The sequence below is a fragment of the Phyllobates terribilis genome, unplaced genomic scaffold, assembly GCF_046119375.1.
Source record: "Phyllobates terribilis strain yellow unplaced genomic scaffold, ASM4611937v1 Scaffold_4__5_contigs__length_816908805, whole genome shotgun sequence".
Classification (NCBI taxonomy): domain Eukaryota; kingdom Metazoa; phylum Chordata; class Amphibia; order Anura; family Dendrobatidae; genus Phyllobates; species Phyllobates terribilis.
Genome location: NW_027362764.1, coordinates 382,100,115 through 382,124,831, shown reverse-complemented (window position 1 = coordinate 382,124,831; position 24,717 = coordinate 382,100,115).

Below are 24,717 nucleotides of genomic sequence, written 5' to 3'. Positions count from 1 at the left end.
TGTAATATGCTGTACTGCATGGCTCTTGTAAGGAGCATTGCAAGTTGCTCCATCCTAATTTTTGGCAGCTTTTGCTGGGAAAGCATAAGCAAATAATATGGGACACCCACTCCCCAATAATGGGACTTATGTTTGTAATACGCTCTACTGCATGGCTCTTGTAAGGGGCATTGCAAGTTGCTCCGTCCTAATTTTTGGCAGCTTTTGCTTGGAAAGCATAAGCAAATACTATGGGACACCCACTCCCCAATAATGGGACTTATGTTTGTATTATGCTGTACTGCATGGCTCTTGTAAGGGGCATTGCAAGTTGCTCCGTCCTAATTTTTGGCAGCTTTTGCTGGGAAATTATAAGCAAATACTATGGGACACCTACTCCCCAATAATGGGACTTATGTTTGTAATATGCTGTACTGCATGGCTCTTGTAAGGGGCATTGCAAGTTGCTCCGTCCTAATTTTTGGCAGCTTTTGCTGGGAAAGCATAAGCAAATACTATGGGACACCCACTCCACAATAATGGGACTTATGTTTGTAATATGCTGTACTGCATGGCTCTTGTAAGGGGCATTGCAAGTTGCTCTGTCCTAATTTTTGGCAGCTTTTGCTTTGAAAGCATAAGCAAATACTATGGGACACCCACTCCCCAATAATGGGACTTATGTTTGTAATATGCTGTACTGCATGGCTCTTGTAAGGGGCATTGCAAGTTGCTCCGTCCTAATTTTTGGCAGCTTTTGCTGGGAAAGCATAAGCAAATACTATGGGACACCCTCTCCCCAGTAATGGGACTTATGTTTGTAATATGCTGTACTGCATGGCTCTTGTAAGGGGCATTGCAAGATGCTCTGTCCTAATTTTTGGCAGCTTTTGCTGGGAAAGCATAAGAAAATACTATGGGGCACCCACTCCCCAATAATGGGACTTATGTTTGTAATATGCTGTACTGCATGGCTCTTGTAAGGGGCATTGCAAGTTGTTCCGTCCTAATTTTTGGCAGCTTTTGCTGGGAAAGCATAAGCAAATACTATGGGACACCCACTCCCCAATAATGGGACTTATGTTTGTAATATGCTGTACTGCATGGCTCTTGTAAGGGGCATTGCAAGTTGCTCCATCCTAATTTTTGGCAGCTTTTGCTGGGAAAGCATAAGCAAATACTATGGGACACCCACTCCCCAATAATGGGACTTATGTTTGTAATATGCTGTACTGCATGGCTCTTGTAAGGGGCATTGCAAGTTGCTCCGTCCTAATTTTTGGCAGCTTTCGCTGGGATAGCATAAGCAAATACTATGGGAGACCCACTCCCCAATAATGGGACTTATGCTTGTAATATGCCGTACTGCATGGCTCTTGTAAGGGGCATTGCAAGTTGCTCCGTCCTAATTTTTGGCAGCTTTTGCTGGGAAAGCATAAGCAAATACTATGGGACACCCACTCCCCAATAATGGGACTTATGTTTGTAATATGCTGTACTGCATGGCTCTTGTAAGGGGCATTGCAAGTTGCTCCGTCCTAATTTTTGGCAGCTTTTGCTGGGAAAGCTTAAGCAAATACTATGGGACACCCTCTCCCCAGTAATGGGACTTATGTTTGTAACATGCTGTACTGCATGGCTCTTGTAAGGGGCATTGCAAGATGCTCTGTCCTAATTTTTGGCAGCTTTTGCTGGGAAAGCATAAGAAAATACTATGGGGCACCCACTCCCCAATAATGGGACTTATGTTTGTAATATGCTGTACTGCATGGCTCTTGTAAGGGGCATTGCAAGTTGCTCCGTCCTAATTTTTGGCAGCTTTTGCTGGGAAAGCATAAGCAAATACTATGGGACACCCACTCCCCAATAATGGGACTTATGTTTGTAATATGCTGTACTGCATGGCTCTTGTAAGGGGCATTGCAAGTTGCTCCATCCTAATTTTTGGCAGCTTTTGCTGGGAAAGCTTAAGCAAATACTATGGGACACCCACTCCCCAATAATGGGACTTATGTTTGTAATATGCTGTACTGCATGCCTCTTGTAATGGGCATTGAAAGTTGCTCCGTCCTAATTTTTGGCAGCTTTTGCTGGGAAAGCTTAAGCAAATACTATGGGACACCCTCTCCCCAGTAATGGGACTTATGTTTGTAATATGCTGTACTGCATGGCTCTTGTAAGGGGCATTGTAAGTTGCTCCGTCCTAATTTTTGGCAGCTTTTGCTGGGAAAGCATAAGCAAATACTATGGAACACCCACTCCCCAATAATGGGACTTATGTTTGTAATATGCTGTACTGCATGGCTCTTGTAAGGGGCATTGCAAGTTGCTCCATCCTAATTTTTGCAGCTTTTGCTGGGAAAGCATAAGCAAATACGATGGGAGACCCACTCCCCAATAATGGGACTTATGCTTGTAATATGCCGTACTGCATGGCTCTTGTAAGGGGCATTGCAAGTTGCTCCGTCCTAATTTTTGGCAGCTTTTGCTGGGAAAGCATAAGCAAATACTATGGGACACCCACTCCCCAATAATGGGACTTATGTTTGTAATATGCTGTACTGCATGGCTCTTGTAAGGGGCATTGCAAGTTGCTCCGTCCTAATTTTTGGCAGCTTTTGCTGGGAAAGCATAAGCAAATACTATGGGACACCCTCTCCCCAGTAATGGGACTTATGTTTGTAATATGCTGTACTGCATGGCTCTTGTAAGGGGCTTTGCAAGTTGCTCCATCCTAATATTTGGCAGCTTTTGCTGGGAAAACTTAAGCAAATACTATGGGACACCCTCTCCCCAGTAATGGGACTTATGTTTGTAATATTCTGTACTGCATGGCTCTTGTAAGGGGCATTGCAAGTTGCTCCATCCTAATTTTTGGCAGCTTTTGCTGGGAAAGCATAAGCAAATACTATGGGACACCCACTCCCCAATAAAGGGACTTATGTTTGTAATATGCTGTACTGCATGGCTCTTGTAAGGAGCATTGCAAGTTGCTCCGTCCTAATTTTTGGCAGCTTTTGCTGGGAAAGCATAAGCAAATAAAATGGGACACCCACTCCCCAATAATGGGACTTATGTTTGTAATATGCTCTACTGCATGGCTCTTGTAAGGGGCATTGCAAGTTGCTCCGTCCTAATTTTTGGCAGCTTTTGCTTGGAAAGCATAAGCAAATACTATGGGACACCCACTCCCCAATAATGGGACTTATGTTTGTAATATGCTGTACTGCATGGCTCTTGTAAGGGGCATTGCAAGTTGCTCCATTCTAATTTTTGGCAGCTTTTGCTGGGAAAGCATAAGCAAATACCATGGGACACCAACTCCCCAATAATGGGACTTATGTTTGTAATATGCTGTACTGCATGGCTCTTGTAAGGGGCATTGCAAGTTGCTCCGTCCTAATTTTTGGCAGCTTTTGCTTGGAAAGCATAAGCAAATACTATGGGACACCCACTCCCCAATAATGGGACTTATGTTTGTAATATGCTGTACTGCATGGCTCTTATAAGGGGCATTGCAAGTTGCTCCGTCCTAATTTTTGGCAGCTTTTGCTGGGAAAGCATAAGCAAATACTATGGGACACCCATTCCCCAATAATGGGACTTATGTTTGAAATATGCTGTACTGCATGGCTCTTGTAAGGGGCATTGCAAGTTGCTCCGTCCTAATTTTTGGCAGCTTTTGCTTGGAAAGCATAAGCAAATACTATGGGACACCCACTCCCCAATAATGGGACTTATGTTTGTAATATGCTGTACTGCATGGCTCTTGTAAGGGGCATTGCAAGTTGCTCCGTCCTAATTTTTGCAGCTTTTGTTGGGAAAGCATAAGAAAATACTATGGGACACCCACTCCCCAATAATGGGACTTATGTTTGTAATATGCTGTACTGCATGGCTCTTGTAAGGGGCATTGCAAGTTGCTCCGTCCTAATTTTTGGCAGCTTTTGCTGGGAAAGCTTAAGCAAATAATATGGGACACCCTCTCCCCAGTAATGGGACTTATGTTTGTAATATGCTGTACTGCATGGCTCTTGTAAGGGGCATTGCAAGATGCTCCGTATTAATTTTTGGCAGCTTTTGCTGGGAAAGCATAAGAAAATATTATGGGACACCCAGTCCCCAATAATGGGACTTATGTTTGTAATATGCTGTACTGCATGGCTCTTGTAAGGGGCATTGCAAGTTGCTCCGTCCTAATTTTTGGCAGTTTTTGCTGGGAAAGCATAAGCAAATACTATGGGACACCCACTCCCCAATAATGGGACTTATGTTTGTAATATACTGTACTGCATGGCTCTTGTAAGGGGCATTGCAAGTTGCTCCATCCTAATTTTTGGCAGCTTTTGCTGGGAAAGCATAAGCAAATACTATGGGACACCCACTCCACAATAATGGGACTTATGTTTGTAATATGCCGTACTGCATGGCTCTTGTAAGGGGCATTGCAAGTTGCTACGTCCTAATTTTTGGCAGCTTTTGCTGGGAAAGCATAAGCAAATACTATGGGACACCCACTCCCCAATAATGGGACTTATGTTTGAAATATGCTGTACTGCATGGCTCTTGTAAGGGGCATTGCAAGTTGCTCCGTCCTAATTTTTGGCAGCTTTTGCTTGGAAAGCATAAGCAAATACTATGGGACACCCACTCCCCAATAATGGGACTTATGTTTGTAATATGCTGTACTGCATGGCTCTTGTAAGGGGCATTGCAAGTTGCTCCGTCCTAATTTTTGGCAGCTTTTGTTGGGAAAGCATAAGAAAATACTATGGGACACCCACTCCCCAATAATGGGACTTATGTTTGTAATATGCTGTACTGCATGGCTCTTGTAAGGGGCATTGCAAGTTGCTCCGTCCTAATTTTTGGCAGCTTTTGCTGGGAAAGCTTAAGCAAATAATATGGGACACCCTCTCCCCAGTAATGGGACTTATGTTTGTAATATGCTGTACTGCATGGCTCTTGTAAGGGGCATTGCAAGATGCTCCGTATTAATTTTTGGCAGCTTTTGCTGGGAAAGCATAAGAAAATATTATGGGACACCCAGTCCCCAATAATGGGACTTATGTTTGTAATATGCTGTACTGCATGGCTCTTGTAAGGGGCATTGCAAGTTGCTCCGTCCTAATTTTTGGCAGTTTTTGCTGGGAAAGCATAAGCAAATACTATGGGACACCCACTCCCCAATAATGGGACTTATGTTTGTAATATACTGTACTGCATGGCTCTTGTAAGGGGCATTGCAAGTTGCTCCATCCTAATTTTTGGCAGCTTTTGCTGGGAAAGCATAAGCAAATACTATGGGACACCCACTCCACAATAATGGGACTTATGTTTGTAATATGCCGTACTGCATGGCTCTTGTAAGGGGCATTGCAAGTTGCTACGTCCTAATTTTTGGCAGCTTTTGCTGGGAAAGCATAAGCAAATACTATGGGACACCCACTCCACAATAATGGGACTTATGTTTGTAATATGCTGTACTGCATGGCTCTTGTAAGGGGCATTGCAAGTTGCTCCGTCCTAATTTTTGGCAGCTTTTGCTGGGAAAGCATAAGCAAATACTATGGGACACCCTCTCCCCAATAATGGGACTTATGTTTGTAATATGCTGTACTGCATGGCTCTTGTAAGGGGCATTGCAAGTTACTCCATCCTAATTTTTGGCAGCTTTTGCTGGGAAAGCATAAGCAAATAATATGGGACACCCACTCCCCAATAATGGGACTTATGTTTGTAATATGCCGTACTGCATGGCTCTTGTAAGGGGCATTGCAAGATGCTCCGTCCTAATTTTTGGCAGCTTTTGCTTGGAAAGCATAAGCAAATACTATGGGACACCCACTCCCCAATAATGGGACTTATGTTTGTAATATGCTGTACTGCATGGCTCTTGTAAGGGGCATTGCAACTTGCTCCGTCCTAATTTTTGGCAGCTTTTGTTGGGAAAGCATAAGAAAATACTATGGGACACCCACTTCCCAATAATGGGACTTATGTTTGTAATATGCCGTACTGCATGGCTCTTGTAAGGGGCATTGCAAGTTGCTCCGTCCTAATTTTTGGCAACTTTTGCTGGGAAAGCATAAGCAAATACTATGGGACACCCAATCCCCAATAATGGGACTTATGTTTGTAATATGCTGTACTGCATGGCTCTTGTAAGGGGCATTGCAAGTTGCTCCGTCCTAATTTTTGGCAGCTTTTGCTGGGAAAGCATAAGCAAATACTATGGGACACCCTCTCCCCAATAATGGGACTTATGTTTGTAATATGCTGTACTGCATGGCTCTTGTAAGGGGCATTGCAAGTTACTCCATCCTAATTTTTGGCAGCTTTTGCTGGGAAAGCATAAGCAAATAATATGGGACACCCACTCCCCAATAATGGGACTTATGTTTGTAATATGCCGTACTGCATGGCTCTTGTAAGGGGCATTGCAAGATGCTCCGTCCTAATTTTTGGCAGCTTTTGCTTGGAAAGCATAAGCAAATATTATGGGACACCCACTCCCCAATAATGGGACTTATGTTTGTAATATGCTGTACTGCATGGCTCTTGTAAGGGGCATTGCAACTTGCTCCGTCCTAATTTTTGGCAGCTTTTGCTGGGAAAGCTTAAGCAAATACTATGGGACACCCTCTCCCCAGTAATGGGACTTATGTTTGTAATATGCTGTACTGCATGGCTCTTGTAAGGGGCATTGCAAGTTGCTCCGTCCTAATTTTTGGCAGCTTTTGCTGGGAAAGCATAAGCAAATACTATGGGACACCAACTCCCCAATAATGGGACTTATGTTTGTAATATGCTGTACTGCATGGCTCTTGTATGGGGCATTGCAAGTTGCTCCGTCCTAATTTTTGGCAGCTTTTGCTGGGAAAGCATAAGCAAATACTATGGGACACCCACTCCCCAATAATGGGACTTATGTTTGTAATATTCTGTACTGCATGGCTCTTGTAAGGGGCATTGCAAGTTGCTCCGTCCTAATTTTTGGCAGCTTTTGCTGGGAAAGCATAAGCAAATACTATGGGACACCCACTCCCCAATAATGGGACTTATGTTTGTAATATGCTGTACTGCATGGCTCTTGTAAGGGGCATTGCAAGTTGCTCCGTCCTAATTTTTGGCAGCTTTTGCTGGGAAAGCATAAGCAAATACTATGGGACACCCACTCCCCAATAATGGGACTTATGTTTGTAATATGCTGTATTGCATGGCTCTTCTAAGGGGCATTGCAAGTTGCTCCGTCCTATTTTTTGGCAGCTTTTGCTGGGAAAGCATAAGCAAATACTATGGGACACCCTCTCCCCAATAATGGGACTTATGTTTGTAATATGCTGTACTGCATGGCTCTTGTAAGGGGCATTGCAAGTTACTCCATCCTAATTTTTGGCAGCTTTTGCTGGGAAAGCATAAGCAAATAATATGGGACACCCACTCCCCAATAATGGGACTTATGTTTGTAATATGCCGTACTGCATGGCTCTTGTAAGGGGCATTGCAAGATGCTCCGTCCTAATTTTTGGCAGCTTTTGCTTGGAAAGCATAAGCAAATATTATGGGACACCCACTCCCCAACAATGGGACTTATGTTTGTAATATGCTGTACTGCATGGCTCTTGTAAGGGGCATTGCAACTTGCTCCGTCCTAATTTTTGGCAGCTTTTGCTGGGAAAGCTTAAGCAAATACTATGGGACACCCTCTCGCCAGTAATGGGACTTATGTTTGTAATATGCTGTACTGCATGGCTCTTGTAAGGGGCATTGCAAGTTGCTCCGTCCTAATTTTTGGCAGCTTTTGCTGGGAAAGCATAAGCAAATACTATGGGACACCGACTCCCCAATAATGGGACTTATGATTGTAATATGCTGTACTGCATGGCTCTTGTAAGGGGCATTGCAAGTTGCTCCGTCCTAATTTTTGGCTGCTTTTGCTGGGAAAGCATAAGCAAATACTATGGGACACCCACTCCCCAATAATGGGACTTATGTTTGTTATATGCTGTACTGCATGGCTCTTGTAAGGGGCATTGCAAGTTGCTCCGTCCTAATTTTTGGCAGCTTTTGCTGGGAAAGCATAAGCAAATACTATGGGAAACTCACTCCCCAATAATGGGACTTATGTTTGTAATATGCTGTACTGCATGGCTCTTGTAAGGGGCATTGCAAGTTGCTCCGTCCTAATTTTTGGCAGCTTTTGTTGGGAAAGCATAAGCAAATATTGTGGGACACCCACTCCCCAATAATGGGACTTATGTTTGTAATATGCTGTACTGCATGGCTCTTGTAAGGGGCATTGCAAGTTGCTCCATCCTAATTTTTGGCAGCTTTTGCTGGGAAAGCATAAGCAAATACTATGGGACACCCTCTCCCCAGAAATGGGACTTATGTTTGTAATATGCTGTACTGCATGGCTCTTGTAAGGGGCATTGCAAGATGCTCCGTCCTAATTTTTGGCAGCTTTTGATGGGAAAGCATAAGAAAATACTATGGGACACCCACTCCCCAATAATGGGACTTATGTTTGTAATATGCTGTACTGCATGGCTCTTGTAAGGGGCATTGCAAGTTGCTCCGTCCTAATTTTTGGCAGCTTTTGCTGGGAAAGCATAAGCAAATACTATGGGACACCCACTCCCCAATAATGGGACTTATGTTTGTAATATGCTGTACTGCATGGCTCTTGTAAGGGGCATTGCAAGTTGCTCCATCCTAATTTTTGGCAGCTTTTGCTAGGAAAGCATAAGCAAATACTATGGGACACCCACTCCCCAATAATGGGACTTATGTTTGTAATATGCCGTACTGCATGGCTCTTGTAAGGGGCATTGCAAGTTGCTCCATCCTAATTTTTGGCAGCTTTTGTTGGGAAAGCATAAGCAAATACTCTGGGACACCCACTCCCTAATAATGGGACTTATGTTTGAAATATGCTGTACTGCATGGCTCTTGTAAGGGGCATTGCAAGTTGCTCCGTCATAATTTTTGGCAGCTTTTGCTGGGAAAGCATAAGCAAATACTATGGGATACCGACTCCCCAATAAAGGGACTTATGTTTGTAATATGCTGTACTGCATGGCTCTTGTAAGGAGCATTGCAAGTTGCTCCGTCCTAATTTTTGGCAGCTTTTGCTTGGAAAGCATAAGCAAATACTATGGGACACCCACTCCCCAATAATGGGACTTATGTTTGTAATATGCTGTACTGCATGGCTCTTGTAAGGGGCATTGCAAGTTGCTCCGTCCTAATTTTTGGCAGCTTTTGCTGGGAAAGCATAAGCAAATACTATGGGACACCCACTCCCCAATAATGGGACTTATGTTTGTAATATGCTGTACTGCATGGCTCTTGTAAGGGGCATTGCAAGTCGCTCCGTCCTAATTTTTGGCAGCTTTTGCTGGGAAAGCATAAGCAAATATTATGGGACACCCACTCCCCAATAATGGGACTTATGTTTGTAATATGCTGTACTGCATGGCTCTTGTAAGGCGCATTGCAAGTTGCTCCGTCCTAATTTTTGGCAGCTTTTGCTGGGAAAGCATAAGCAAATACCATGGGACACCCACTCCCCAATAATGGGACTTATGTTTGTAATATGCTGTACTGCATGGCTCTTGTAAGGGGCATTGCAAGTTGCTCCGTCCTAATTTTTGGCAGCTTTTGCTGGGAAAGCATAAGCAAATACTATGGGACACCCACTCCCCAATAATGGGACTTATGTTTGTAATATGCTGTACTGCATGGCTCTTGTAAGGGGCATTGCAAGTTGCTCCGTCCTAATTTTTGGCAGCTTTTGCTGGGAAAGCATAAGAAAATACAATGGGACACCCACTCCCCAAAAATGGGACTTATGTTTGTAATATGCTGTACTGCATGGCTCTTGTAAGGGGCATTACAAATTGCTCCGTCCTAATTTTTGGCAGCTTTTGCTGGGAAAGCATAAGCAAATACTATGGGACACCCACTCCCCAATAATGGGACTTATGTTTGTAATATGCTGTACTGCATGGCTCTTGTAAGGGGCACTGCAAGTTGCTCCATCCTGATTTTTGGCAGCTTTTGCTGGGAAAGCTTAAGCAAATACTATGGGACACCCTCTCCCCAGTAATGGGACTTATGTTTGTAATATGCTGTACTGCATGGCTCTTGTAAGGGGCATTGCAAGTTGCTCCGTCCTAATTTTTGGCAGCTTTTGCTGGGAAAGCATAAGCAAATACTATGGGACACCGACTCCCCAATAATGGGACTTATGATTGTAATATGCTGTACTGCATGGCTCTTGTAAGGGGCATTGCAAGTTGCTCCGTCCTAATTTTTGGCTGCTTTTGCTGGGAAAGCATAAGCAAATACTATGGGACACCCACTCCCCAATAATGGGACTTATGTTTGTTATATGCTGTACTGCATGGCTCTTGTAAGGGGCATTGCAAGTTGCTCCGTCCTAATTTTTGGCAGCTTTTGCTGGGAAAGCATAAGCAAATACTATGGGAAACTCACTCCCCAATAATGGGACTTATGTTTGTAATATGCTGTACTGCATGGCTCTTGTAAGGGGCATTGCAAGTTGCTCCGTCCTAATTTTTGGCAGCTTTTGTTGGGAAAGCATAAGCAAATATTGTGGGACACACACTCCCCAATAATGGGACTTATGTTTGTAATATGCTGTACTGCATGGCTCTTGTAAGGGGCATTGCAAGTTGCTCCATCCTAATTTTTGGCAGCTTTTGCTGGGAAAGCATAAGCAAATACTATGGGACACCCTCTCCCCAGAAATGGGACTTATGTTTGTAATATGCTGTACTGCATGGCTCTTGTAAGGGGCATTGCAAGATGCTCCGTCCTAATTTTTGGCAGCTTTTGATGGGAAAGCATAAGAAAATACTATGGGACACCCACTCCCCAATAATGGGACTTATGTTTGTAATATGCTGTACTGCATGGCTCTTGTAAGGGGCATTGCAAGTTGCTCCGTCCTAATTTTTGGCAGCTTTTGCTGGGAAAGCATAAGCAAATACTATGGGACACCCACTCCCCAATAATGGGACTTATGTTTGTAATATGCTGTACTGCATGGCTCTTGTAAGGGGCATTGCAAGTTGCTCCATCCTAATTTTTGGCAGCTTTTGCTAGGAAAGCATAAGCAAATACTATGGGACACCCACTCCCCAATAATGGGACTTATGTTTGTAATATGCCGTACTGCATGGCTCTTGTAAGGGGCATTGCAAGTTGCTCCATCCTAATTTTTGGCAGCTTTTGTTGGGAAAGCATAAGCAAATACTCTGGGACACCCACTCCCTAATAATGGGACTTATGTTTGAAATATGCTGTACTGCATGGCTCTTGTAAGGGGCATTGCAAGTTGCTCCGTCATAATTTTTGGCAGCTTTTGCTGGGAAAGCATAAGCAAATACTATGGGATACCGACTCCCCAATAAAGGGACTTATGTTTGTAATATGCTGTACTGCATGGCTCTTGTAAGGAGCATTGCAAGTTGCTCCGTCCTAATTTTTGGCAGCTTTTGCTTGGAAAGCATAAGCAAATACTATGGGACACCCACTCCCCAATAATGGGACTTATGTTTGTAATATGCTGTACTGCATGGCTCTTGTAAGGGGCATTGCAAGTTGCTCCGTCCTAATTTTTGGCAGCTTTTGCTGGGAAAGCATAAGCAAATACTATGGGACACCCACTCCCCAATAATGGGACTTATGTTTGTAATATGCTGTACTGCATGGCTCTTGTAAGGGGCATTGCAAGTCGCTCCGTCCTAATTTTTGGCAGCTTTTGCTGGGAAAGCATAAGCAAATATTATGGGACACCCACTCCCCAATAATGGGACTTATGTTTGTAATATGCTGTACTGCATGGCTCTAGTAAGGCGCATTGCAAGTTGCTCCGTCCTAATTTTTGGCAGCTTTTGCTGGGAAAGCATAAGCAAATACCATGGGACACCCACTCCCCAATAATGGGACTTATGTTTGTAATATGCTGTACTGCATGGCTCTTGTAAGGGGCATTGCAAGTTGCTCCGTCCTAATTTTTGGCAGCTTTTGCTGGGAAAGCATAAGCAAATACTATGGGACACCCACTCCCCAATAATGGGACTTATGTTTGTAATATGCTGTACTGCATGGCTCTTGTAAGGGGCATTGCAAGTTGCTCCGTCCTAATTTTTGGCAGCTTTTGCTGGGAAAGCATAAGAAAATACAATGGGACACCCACTCCCCAATAATGGGACTTATGTTTGTAATATGCTGTACTGCATGGCTCTTGTAAGGGGCATTACAAATTGCTCCGTCCTAATTTTTGGCAGCTTTTGCTGGGAAAGCATAAGCAAATACTATGGGACACCCACTCCCCAATAATGGGACTTATGTTTGTAATATGCTGTACTGCATGGCTCTTGTAAGGGGCACTGCAAGTTGCTCCATCCTGATTTTTGGCAGCTTTTGAAGGGAAAGCAAAAGCAAATACTATGGGACACCCACTCCCCAATAATGGGACTTATGTTTGTAATATGCCGTACTGCATGGCTCTTGTAAGGGGCATTGCAAGTTGCTCCGTCCTAATTTTTGGCAGCTTTTGCTGGGAAAGCATAAGCAAATACTATGGGACACCGACTCCCCAATAATGGGACTTATGTTTGTAATATGCTGTACTGCATGGCTCTTGTAAGGGGCATTGCAAGTTGCTCCATCCTAATTTTTGGCAGCTTTTGCTGGGAAAGCATAAGCAAATACTATGGGACACCCACTCCCCAATAATGGGACTTATGTTTGTAATATGCTGTACTGCATGGCTCTTGTAAGGGGCATTGCAAGTTGCTCCGTCCTAATTTTTGGCAGCTTTTGCTGGGAAAGCATAAGCAAATACTATGGGACACCCACTCCCCAAAAATGGGACTTATGTTTGTAATATGCTGTACTGCATGGCTCTTGTAAGGGGCACTGCAAGTTGCTCCATCCTGATTTTTGGCAGCTTTTGCTGGGAAAGCATAAGCAAATACTATGGGACACCCACTCCCCAATAATGGGACTTATGTTTGTAATATGCCGTACTGCATGGCTCTTGTAAGGGGCATTGCAAGTTGCTCCGTCCTAATTTTTGGCAGCTTTTGCTGGGAAAGCATAAGCAAATACTATGGGACACCCACTCCCCAATAATGGGACTTATGTTTGTAATATGCTGTACTGCATGGCTCTTGTAAGGGGCATTGCAAGTTGCTCCATCCTAATTTTTGGCAGCTTTTGCTGGGAAAGCATAAGCAAATACTATGGGACACCCACTCCCCAATAATGGGACTTATGTTTGTAATATGCTGTACTGCATGGCTCTTGTAAGGGGCATTGCAAGTTGCTCCGTCCTAATTTTTGGCAGCTTTTGCTGGGAAAGCATAAGCAAATACTATGGGACACCCACTCCCCAATAATGGGACTTATGTTTGTAATATGCTGTACTGCATGGCTCTTGTAAGGGGCATTGCAAGTTGCTCCGTCCTAATTTTTAGCAACTTTTGCTGGGAAAGCATAAGCAAATACTATGGGACACCCACTCCCCAATAATGGGACTTATGTTTGTAATATGCTGTACTGCATGGCTCTTGTAAGTGGCATTGCAAGTTGCTCCATCCTAATTTTTGGCAGCTTTTGCTGGGAAAGCACAAGCAAATACTATGGGACACCCACTCCCCAATAATGGGACTTATGTTTGTAATATGCTGTACTGCATGGCTCTTATAAGGGGCATTGCAAGTTGCTCCGTCCTAATTTTTGGCAGCTTTTGCTGGGAAAGCATAAGCAAATACTATGGGACACCCACTCCCCAATAATGGGACTTATGTTTGTAATATGCTGTACTGCATGGCTCTTGTAAGGGGCATTGCAAGTTGCTCCGTCCTAATTTTTGGCAGCTTTTGTTGGGAAAGCATAAGAAAATACTATGGGACACCCACTCCCCAATAATGGGACTTATGTTTGTAATATGCTGTACTGCATGGCTCTTGTAAGGGGCATTGCAAGTTGCTCCGTCCTAATTTTTGGCAGCTTTTGCTGGGAAAGCTTAAGCAAATAATATGGGACACCCTCTCCCCAGTAATGGGACTTATGTTTGTAATATGCTGTACTGCATGGCTCTTGTAAGGGGCATTGCAAGATGCTGCGTCCTAATTTTTGGCAGCTTTTGCTGGGAAAGCATAAGAAAATACTATGGGACACCCACTCCCCAATAATGGGACTTATGTTTGAAATATGCTGTACTGCATGGCTCTTGTAAGGGGCATTGCAAGTTGCTCCGTCCTAATTTTTGGCAGCTTTTGCTGGGAAAACATAAGCAAATACTATGGGACACCCACTCCCCAATAATGGGACTTATGTTTGTAATATGCTGTACTGCATGGCTCTTGTAAGGGGCATTGCAAGTTGCTCCGTCCTAATTTTTGGCAGCTTTTGTTGGGAAAGCATAAGCAAATACTATGGGACACCCACTCCCCAATAATGGGACTTATGTTTGTAATATGCTGTACTGCATGGCTCTTGTAAGGGGCATTGCAAGTTGCTCCGTCCTAATTTTTGGCAGCTTTTGCTGGGAAAGCATAAGAAAATACAATGGGACACCCACTCCCCAATAATGGGACTTATGTTTGTAATATGCTGTACTGCATGGCTCTTGTAAGGGGCATTACAAATTGCTCCGTCCTAATTTTTGGCAGCTTTTGCTGGGAAAGCATAAGCAAATACTATGGGACACCCACTCCCCAATAATGGGACTTATGTTTGTAATATGCTGTACTGCATGGCTCTTGTAAGGGGCACTGCAAGTTGCTCCATCCTGATTTTTGGCAGCTTTTGCTGGGAAAGCAAAAGCAAATACTATGGGACACCCTCTCCCCAATAATGGGACTTATGTTTGTAATATGCCGTACTGCATGGCTCTTGTAAGGGGCATTGCAAGTTGCTCCGTCCTAATTTTTGGCAGCTTTTGCTGGGAAAGCATAAGCAAATACTATGGGACACCGACTCCCCAATAATGGGACTTATGTTTGTAATATGCTGTACTGCATGGCTCTTGTAAGGGGCATTGCAAGTTGCTCAATCCTAATTTTTGGCAGCTTTTGCTGGGAAAGCATAAGCAAATACTATGGGACAACCACACCCCAATAATGGGACTTATGTTTGTAATATGCTGTACTGCATGGCTCTTATAAGGGGCATTGCAAGTTGCTCCGTCCTAATTTTTGGCAGCTTTTGCTGGGAAAGCATAAGCAAATACTATGGGACACCCACTCCCCAATAATGGGACTTATGTTTGTAATATGCTGTACTGCATGGCTCTTGTAAGGGGCATTGCAAGTTGCTCCGTCCTAATTTTTGGCAGCTTTTGTTGGGAAAGCATAAGAAAATACTATGGGACACCCACTCCCCAATAATGGGACTTATGTTTGTAATATGCTGTACTGCATGGCTCTTGTAAGGGGCATTGCAAGTTGCTCCGTCCTAATTTTTGGCAGCTTTTGCTGGGAAAGCTTAAGCAAATAATATGGGACACCCTCTCCCCAGTAATGGGACTTATGTTTGTAATATGCTGTACTGCATGGCTCTTGTAAGGGGCATTGCAAGATGCTGCGTCCTAATTTTTGGCAGCTTTTGCTGGGAAAACATAAGAAAATACTATGGGACACCCACTCCCCAATAATGGGACTTATGTTTGAAATATGCTGTACTGCATGGCTCTTGTAAGGGGCATTGCAAGTTGCTCCGTCCTAATTTTTGGCAGCTTTTGCTGGGAAAACATAAGCAAATACTATGGGACACCCACTCCCCAATAATGGGACTTATGTTTGTAATATGCTGTGCTGCATGGCTCTTGTAAGGGGCATTGCAAGTTGCTCCGTCCTAATTTTTGGCAGCTTTTGTTGGGAAAGCATAAGCAAATACTATGGGACACCCACTCCCCAATAATGGGACTGATGTTTGTAATATGCTGTACTGCATGACTCTTGTAAGGGGCATTGCAAGTTGCTCCATCCTAATTTTTGGCAGCTTTTGCTGGGAAAGCATAAGCAAATACCATGGGACACCCACTCCCCAATAATGGGACTTATGTTTGTAATATGCTGTACTGCATGGCTCTTGTAAGGGGCATTGCAAGTTGCTCCGTCCTAATTTTTGGCAGCTTTTGCTGGGAAAGCATAAGCAAATACTATGGGACACCCACTCCCCAATAATGGGACTTATGTTTGTAATATGCTGTACTGCATGGCTCTTGTAAGGGGCATTGCAAGTCGCTCCGTCCTAATTTTTGGCAGCTTTTGCTGGGAAAGCATAAGCAAATATTATGGGACACCCACTCCGCAATAATGGGACTTATGTTTGTAATATGCTGTACTGCATGGCTCTTGTAAGGCGCATTGCAAGTTGCTCCGTCCTAATTTTTGGCAGCTTTTGCTGGGAAAGCATAAGCAAATACCATGGGACACCCACTCCCCAATAATGGGATTTATGTTTGTAATATGCTGTACTGCATGGCTCTTGTAAGGGGCATTGCAAGTTGCTCCGTCCTAATTTTTGGCAGCTTTTGCTGGGAAAGCATAAGCAAATACTATGGGACACCCACTCCCCAATAATGGGACTTATGTTTGTAATATGCTGTACTGCATGGCTCTTGTAAGGGGCATTGCAAGTTGCTCCGTCCTAATTTTTGGCAGCTTTTGCTGGGAAAGCATAAGAAAATACAATGGGACACCCACTCCCCAATAATGGGACTTATGTTTGTAATATGCTGTACTGCATGGCTCTTGTAAGGGGCATTACAAATTGCTCCGTCCTAATTTTTGGCAGCTTTTGCTGGGAAAGCATAAGCAAATACTATGGGACACCCACTCCCCAATAATGGGACTTATGTTTGTAATATGCTGTACTGCATGGCTCTTGTAAGGGGCACTGCAAGTTGCTCCATCCTGATTTTTGGCAGCTTTTGCTGGGAAAGCAAAAGCAAATACTATGGGACACCCACTCCCCAATAATGGGACTTATGTTTGTAATATGCCGTACTGCATGGCTCTTGTAAGGGGCATTGCAAGTTGCTCCGTCCTAATTTTTGGCAGCTTTTGCTGGGAAAGCATAAGCAAATACTATGGGACACCGACTCCCCAATAATGGGACTTATGTTTGTAATATGCTGTACCGCATGGCTCTTGTAAGGGGCATTGCAAGTTGCTCAATCCTAATTTTTGGCAGCTTTTGCTGGGAAAGCATAAGCAAATACTATGGGACACCCACTCCCCAATAATGGGACTTATGTTTGTAATATGCTGTACTGCATGGCTCTTGTAAGGGGCATTGCAAGTTGCTCCGTCCTAATTTTTGGCAGCTTTTGCTGGGAAAGCATAAGCAAATACTATGGGACACCCACTCCCCAAAAATGGGACTTATGTTTGTAATATGCTGTACTGCATGGCTCTTGTAAGGGGCACTGCAAGTTGCTCCATCCTGATTTTTGGCAGCTTTTGCTGGGAAAGCATAAGCAAATACTATGGGACACCCACTCCCCAATAATGGGACTTATGTTTGTAATATGCCGTACTGCATGGCTCTTGTAAGGGGCATTGCAAGTTGCTCCGTCCTAATTTTTGGCAGCTTTTGCTGGGAAAGCATAAGCAAATACTATGGGACACCCACTCCCCAATAATGGGACTTATGTTTGTAATATGCTGTACTGCATGGCTCTTGTAAGGGGCATTGCAAGTTGCTCCATCCTAATTTTTGGCAGCTTTTGCAGGGAAAGCATAAGCAAATACTATGGGACACCCACTCCCCAATAATGGGACTTATGTTTGTAATATGCTGTACTGCATGGCTCTTGTAAGGGGCATTGCAAGTTGCTCCCTCCTAATTTTTGGCAGCTTTTGCTGGGAAAGCATAAGCAAATACTATGGGACACCCACTCCCCAATAATGGGACTTATGTTTGTAATATGCTGTACTGCATGGCTCTTGTAAGGGGCATTGCAAGTTGCTCCGTCCTAATTTTTAGCAACTTTTGCTGGGAAAGCATAAGCAAATACTATGGGACACCCACTCCCCAATAATGGGACTTATGTTTGTAATATGCTGTACTGCATGGCTCTTGTAAGTGGCATTGCAAGTTGCTCCATCCTAATTTTTGGCAGCTTTTGCTGGGAAAGCACAAGCAAATACTATGGGACACCCACTCCCCAATAATGGGACTTATGTTTGTAATATGCTGTACTGCATGGCTCTTGTAAGGGGCATTGCAAGTTGCTCCGTCCTAATTTTTGGCAGCTTTTGCTGGGAAAGCATAAGCAAATACTATGGGACACCCACTCCCCAATAATGGGACTTATGTTTGTAATATGCTGTACTGCATGGCTTTTGTAAGGGGAATTGCAAGTTGCTCCGTCCTAATTTTTGGCAGCTTTTGCTGGGAAAGCATAAGCAAATACTATGGGACACCCACTCCCCAATAATGGGACTGATGTTTGTAATATGCTGTACTGCATGACTCTTGTAAGGGGCATTGCAAGTTGCTCCATCCTAATTTTTGGCAACTTTTGCTGGGAAAGCATAAGCAAATACTATGGGACACCCACTCCCCAATAATGGGACTTATGTTTGTAATATGCTGTACTGCATGGCTCTTGTAAGGGGCATTGCAAATTGCTCCGTCCTAATTTTTGGCAGCTTTTGCTGGGAAAGCATAAGAAAATACTATGGGACACCCACTCCCCAATAATGGGACTTATGTTTGTAATATGCTGTACTGCATGGCTCTTGTAAGGGGCATTACAAATTGCTCCGTCCTAATTTTTGGCAGCTTTTGCTGGGAAAGCATAAGCAAATACTATGGGACACCCGCTCCCCAATAATGGGACTTATGTTTGTAATATGCTGTACTGCATGACTCTTGTAAGGGGCATTGCAAGTTGCTCCATCCTAATTTTTGGCAGCTTTTGCTGGGAAAGCATAAGCAAATACTATGGGACACCCACACCCCAATAATGGGACTTATGTTTGTAATATGCTGTACTGCATGGCTCTTATAAGGGGCATTGCAAGTTGCTCCGTCCTAATTTTTGGCAGCTTTTGCTGGGAAAGCATAAGCAAATACTATGGGACACCCACTCCCCAATAATGGGACTTATGTTTGTAATATGCTGTACTGCATGGCTCTTGTAAGGGGCATTGCAAGTTGCTCCGTCCTAATTTTTGGCAGCTTTTGCTAAGAAAGCATAAGCAAATACTATGGGACACCCACTCCCCAATAATGGGACTTATGTTTGTAATATGCTGTACTGCATGGCTCTTGTAAGGGGCATTGCAAGTTGCTCCGTCCTAATTTTTGGCAGCTTTTGTTGGGAAAGCATAAGAAAATACTATGGGACACCCACTCCCCAATAATGGGACTTATGTTTGTAATATGCTGTACTGCATGGCTCTTGTAAGGGGCATTGCAAGTTGCTCCGTCCTAATTTTTGGCAGCTTTTGCTGGGAAAGCTTAAGCAAATAATATGGGACACCCTCTCCCCAGTAATGGGACTTATGTTTGTAATATGCTGTACTGCATGGCTCTTGTAAGGGGCATTGCAAGATGCTGCGTCCTAATTTTTGGCAGCTTTTGCTGGGAAAGCATAAGAAAATACTATGGGACACCCACTCCCCAATAATGGGACTTATGTTTGTAATATGCTGTACTGCATGGCTCTTGTAAGGGGCATTACAAGTTGCTCCGTCCTAATTTTTGGCAGCTTTTGCTGGGAAAGCATAAGCAAATACTATGGGACACCCACTCCCCAATAATGGGACTTATGTTTGTAATATGCTGTACTGCATGGCTCTTGTAAGGGGCATTGCAAGTTGCTCCGTCCTAATTTTTGGCAGCTTTTGTTGGGAAAGCATAAGCAAATACTATGGGACACCCACTCCCCAATAATGGGACTGATGTTTGTAATATGCTGTACTGCATGACTCTTGTAAGGGGCATTGCAAGTTGCTCCATCCTAATTTTTGGCAGCTTTTGCTGGGAAAGCATAAGCAAATACTATGGGACACCCACTCCCCAATAATGGGACTTATGTTTGTAATATGCTGTACTGCATGGCTCTTGTAAGGGGCATTGCAAGATGCTCCGTCCTAATTTTTGGCAGCTTTTGCTGGGAAAGCATAAGAAAATACTATGGGACACCCACTCCCCAATAATGGGACTTAAGTTTGTAATATGCTGTACTGCATGGCTCTTGTAAGGGGCATTACAAATTGCTCCGTCCTAATTTTTGGCAGCTTTTGCTGGGAAAGCATAAGCAAATACTATGGGACACCCACTCCCCAATAATGGGACTTATGTTTGTAATATGCTGTACTGCATGGCTCTTGTAAGGGGCATTGCAAGTTGCTCCATCCTAATTTTTGGCAGCTTTTGCTGGGAAAGCATAAGCAAATACTATGGGACACCCACACCCCAATAATGGGACTTATGTTTGTAATATGCTGTACTGCATGGCTCTTATAAGGGGCATTGCTAGTTGCTCCGTCCTAATTTTTGGCAGCTTTTGCTGGGAAAGCATAAGCAAATACTATGGGACACCCACTCCCCAATAATGGGACTTATGTTTGTAATATGCTGTACTGCATGGCTCTTGTAAGGGGCATTGCAAGATGCTCCGTCCTAATTTTTGGCAGCTTTTGCTGGGAAAGCATAAGAAAATAATATGGGACACCCACTCCCCAATAATGGGACTTATGTTTGTAATATGCTGTACTGCATGGCTCTTGTAAGGGGCATTGCAATTTGCTCTGTCCTAATTTTTGGCAGCTTTTGCTGGGAAAGCATAAGCAAATACTATGGGACACCCACTCCCCAATAATGGGACTTATGTTTGTAATATGCTGTACTGCATGGCTCTTGTAAGGGGCATTGCAAGTTGCTCCGTCCTAATTTTTGGCAGCTTTTGCTGGGAAAGCATAAGCAAATACTATGGGACACCCACTCCCCAATAATGGGACTTATGTTTGTAATATGCCGTACTGCATGGCTCTTGTAAGGGGCATTGCAAGTTGCTCCGTCCTAATTTTTGGCAGCTTTTGCTTGGAAAGCATAAGCAAATACTATGGGACACCCACTCCCCAATAATGGGACTTATGTTTGTATTATGCTGTACTGCATGGCTCTTGTAAGGGGCATTGCAAGTTGCTCTGTCCTAATTTTTGGCAGCTTTTGCTGGGAAAGCTTAAGCAAATACTATGGGACACCCTCTCCCCAGTATTGGGACTTATGTTTGTAATATGCTGTACTGCATGGCTCTTGTAAGGGGCATTGCAAGTTGCTCCGTCCTAATTTTTGGCAGCTTTTCCTGGGAAAGCATAAGCAAATACTATGGGACACCGACTCCCCAATAATGGGACTTATGTTTGTAATATGCTGTACTGCATGGCTCTTGTAAGGGGCATTGCAAGTTGCTCCGTCCTAATTTTTGGCTGCTTTTGCTGGGAAAGCATAAGCAAATACTATGGGACACCCACACCCCAATAATGGGACTTATGTTTGTAATATGCTGTACTGCATGGCTCTTGTAAGGGGCATTGCAAGTTGCTCCGTCCTAATTTTTGGCAGCTTTTGCTGGGAAAGCATAAGCAAATACTATGGGACACTCACTCCCCAATAATGGGACTTATGTTTTTAATATGCTGTACTGCATGGCTCTTGTAAGGGGCATTGCATGTTGCTCCGTCCTAATTTTTGGCAGCTTTTGTTGGGAAAGCATAAGCAAATACTGTGGGACACCCACTCCCCAATAATGGGACTTATGTTTGTAATATGCTGTACTGCATGGCTCTTGTAAGGGGCATTGCAAGTTGCTCCGTCCTAATTTTTGGCAGCTTTTGCTGGGAAAGCATAAGCAAATACTATGGGACACCCACTCCCCAAAAATGGGACTTATGTTTGTAATATGCTGTACTGCATGGCTCTTGTAAGGGGCACTGCAAGTTGCTCCATCCTGATTTTTGGCAGCTTTTGCTGGGAAAGCATAAGCAAATACTATGGGACACCCACTCCCCAATAATGGGACTTATGTTTGTAATATGCCGTACTGCATGGCTCTTGTAAGGGGCATTGCAAGTTGCTCCGTCCTAATTTTTGGCAGCTTTTGCTGGGAAAGCATAAGCAAATACTATGGGACACCCACTCCCCAATAATGGGACTTATGTTTGTAATATGCTGTACTGCATGGCTCTTGTAAGGGGCATTGCAAGTTGCTCCATCCTAATTTTTGGCAGCTTTTGCAGGGAAAGCATAAGCAAATACTATGGGACACCCACTCCCCAATAATGGGACTTATGTTTGTAATATGCTGTACTGCATGGCTCTTGTAAGGGGCATTGCAAGTTGCTCCCTCCTAATTTTTGGCAGCTTTTGCTGGGAAAGCATAAGCAAATACTATGGGACACCCACTCCCCAATAATGGGACTTATGTTTGTAATATGCTGTACTGCATGGCTCTTGTAAGGGGCATTGCAAGTTGCTCCGTCCTAATTTTTAGCAACTTTTGCTGGGAAAGCATAAGCAAATACTATGGGACACCCACTCCCCAATAATGGGACTTATGTTTGTAATATGCTGTACTGCATGGCTCTTGTAAGTGGCATTGCAAGTTGCTCCATCCTAATTTTTGGCAGCTTTTGCTGGGAAAGCACAAGCAAATACTATGGGACACCCACTCCCCAATAATGGGACTTATGTTTGTAATATGCTGTACTGCATGGCTCTTGTAAGGGGCATTGCAAGTTGCTCCGTCCTAATTTTTGGCAGCTTTTGCTGGGAAAGCATAAGCAAATACTATGGGACACCCACTCCCCAATAATGGGACTTATGTTTGTAATATGCTGTACTGCATGGCTTTTGTAAGGGGAATTGCAAGTTGCTCCGTCCTAATTTTTGGCAGCTTTTGCTGGGAAAGCATAAGCAAATACTATGGGACACCCACTCCCCAATAATGGGACTGATGTTTGTAATATGCTGTACTGCATGACTCTTGTAAGGGGCATTGCAAGTTGCTCCATCCTAATTTTTGGCAACTTTTGCTGGGAAAGCATAAGCAAATACTATGGGACACCCACTCCCCAATAATGGGACTTATGTTTGTAATATGCTGTACTGCATGGCTCTTGTAAGGGGCATTGCAAATTGCTCCGTCCTAATTTTTGGCAGCTTTTGCTGGGAAAGCATAAGAAAATACTATGGGACACCCACTCCCCAATAATGGGACTTATGTTTGTAATATGCTGTACTGCATGGCTCTTGTAAGGGGCATTACAAATTGCTCCGTCCTAATTTTTGGCAGCTTTTGCTGGGAAAGCATAAGCAAATACTATGGGACACCCGCTCCCCAATAATGGGACTTATGTTTGTAATATGCTGTACTGCATGACTCTTGTAAGGGGCATTGCAAGTTGCTCCATCCTAATTTTTGGCAGCTTTTGCTGGGAAAGCATAAGCAAATACTATGGGACACCCACACCCCAATAATGGGACTTATGTTTGTAATATGCTGTACTGCATGGCTCTTATAAGGGGCATTGCAAGTTGCTCCGTCCTAATTTTTGGCAGCTTTTGCTGGGAAAGCATAAGCAAATACTATGGGACACCCACTCCCCAATAATGGGACTTATGTTTGTAATATGCTGTACTGCATGGCTCTTGTAAGGGGCATTGCAAGTTGCTCCGTCCTAATTTTTGGCAGCTTTTGCTAAGAAAGCATAAGCAAATACTATGGGACACCCACTCCCCAATAATGGGACTTATGTTTGTAATATGCTGTACTGCATGGCTCTTGTAAGGGGCATTGCAAGTTGCTCCGTCCTAATTTTTGGCAGCTTTTGTTTGGAAAGCATAAGAAAATACTATGGGACACCCACTCCCCAATAATGGGACTTATGTTTGTAATATGCTGTACTGCATGGCTCTTGTAAGGGGCATTGCAAGTTGCTCCGTCCTAATTTTTGGCAGCTTTTGCTGGGAAAGCTTAAGCAAATAATATGGGACACCCTCTCCCCAGTAATGGGACTTATGTTTGTAATATGCTGTACTGCATGGCTCTTGTAAGGGGCATTGCAAGATGCTGCGTCCTAATTTTTGGCAGCTTTTGCTGGGAAAGCATAAGAAAATACTATGGGACACCCACTCCCCAATAATGGGACTTATGTTTGTAATATGCTGTACTGCATGGCTCTTGTAAGGGGCATTACAAGTTGCTCCGTCCTAATTTTTGGCAGCTTTTGCTGGGAAAGCATAAGCAAATACTATGGGACACCCACTCCCCAATAATGGGACTTATGTTTGTAATATGCTGTACTGCATGGCTCTTGTAAGGGGCATTGCAAGTTGCTCCGTCCTAATTTTTGGCAGCTTTTGTTGGGAAAGCATAAGCAAATACTATGGGACACCCACTCCCCAATAATGGGACTGATGTTTGTAATATGCTGTACTGCATGACTCTTGTAAGGGGCATTGCAAGTTGCTCCATCCTAATTTTTGGCAGCTTTTGCTGGGAAAGCATAAGCAAATACTATGGGACACCCACTCCCCAATAATGGGACTTATGTTTGTAATATGCTGTACTGCATGGCTCTTGTAAGGGGCATTGCAAGATGCTCCGTCCTAATTTTTGGCAGCTTTTGCTGGGAAAGCATAAGAAAATACTATGGGACACCCACTCCC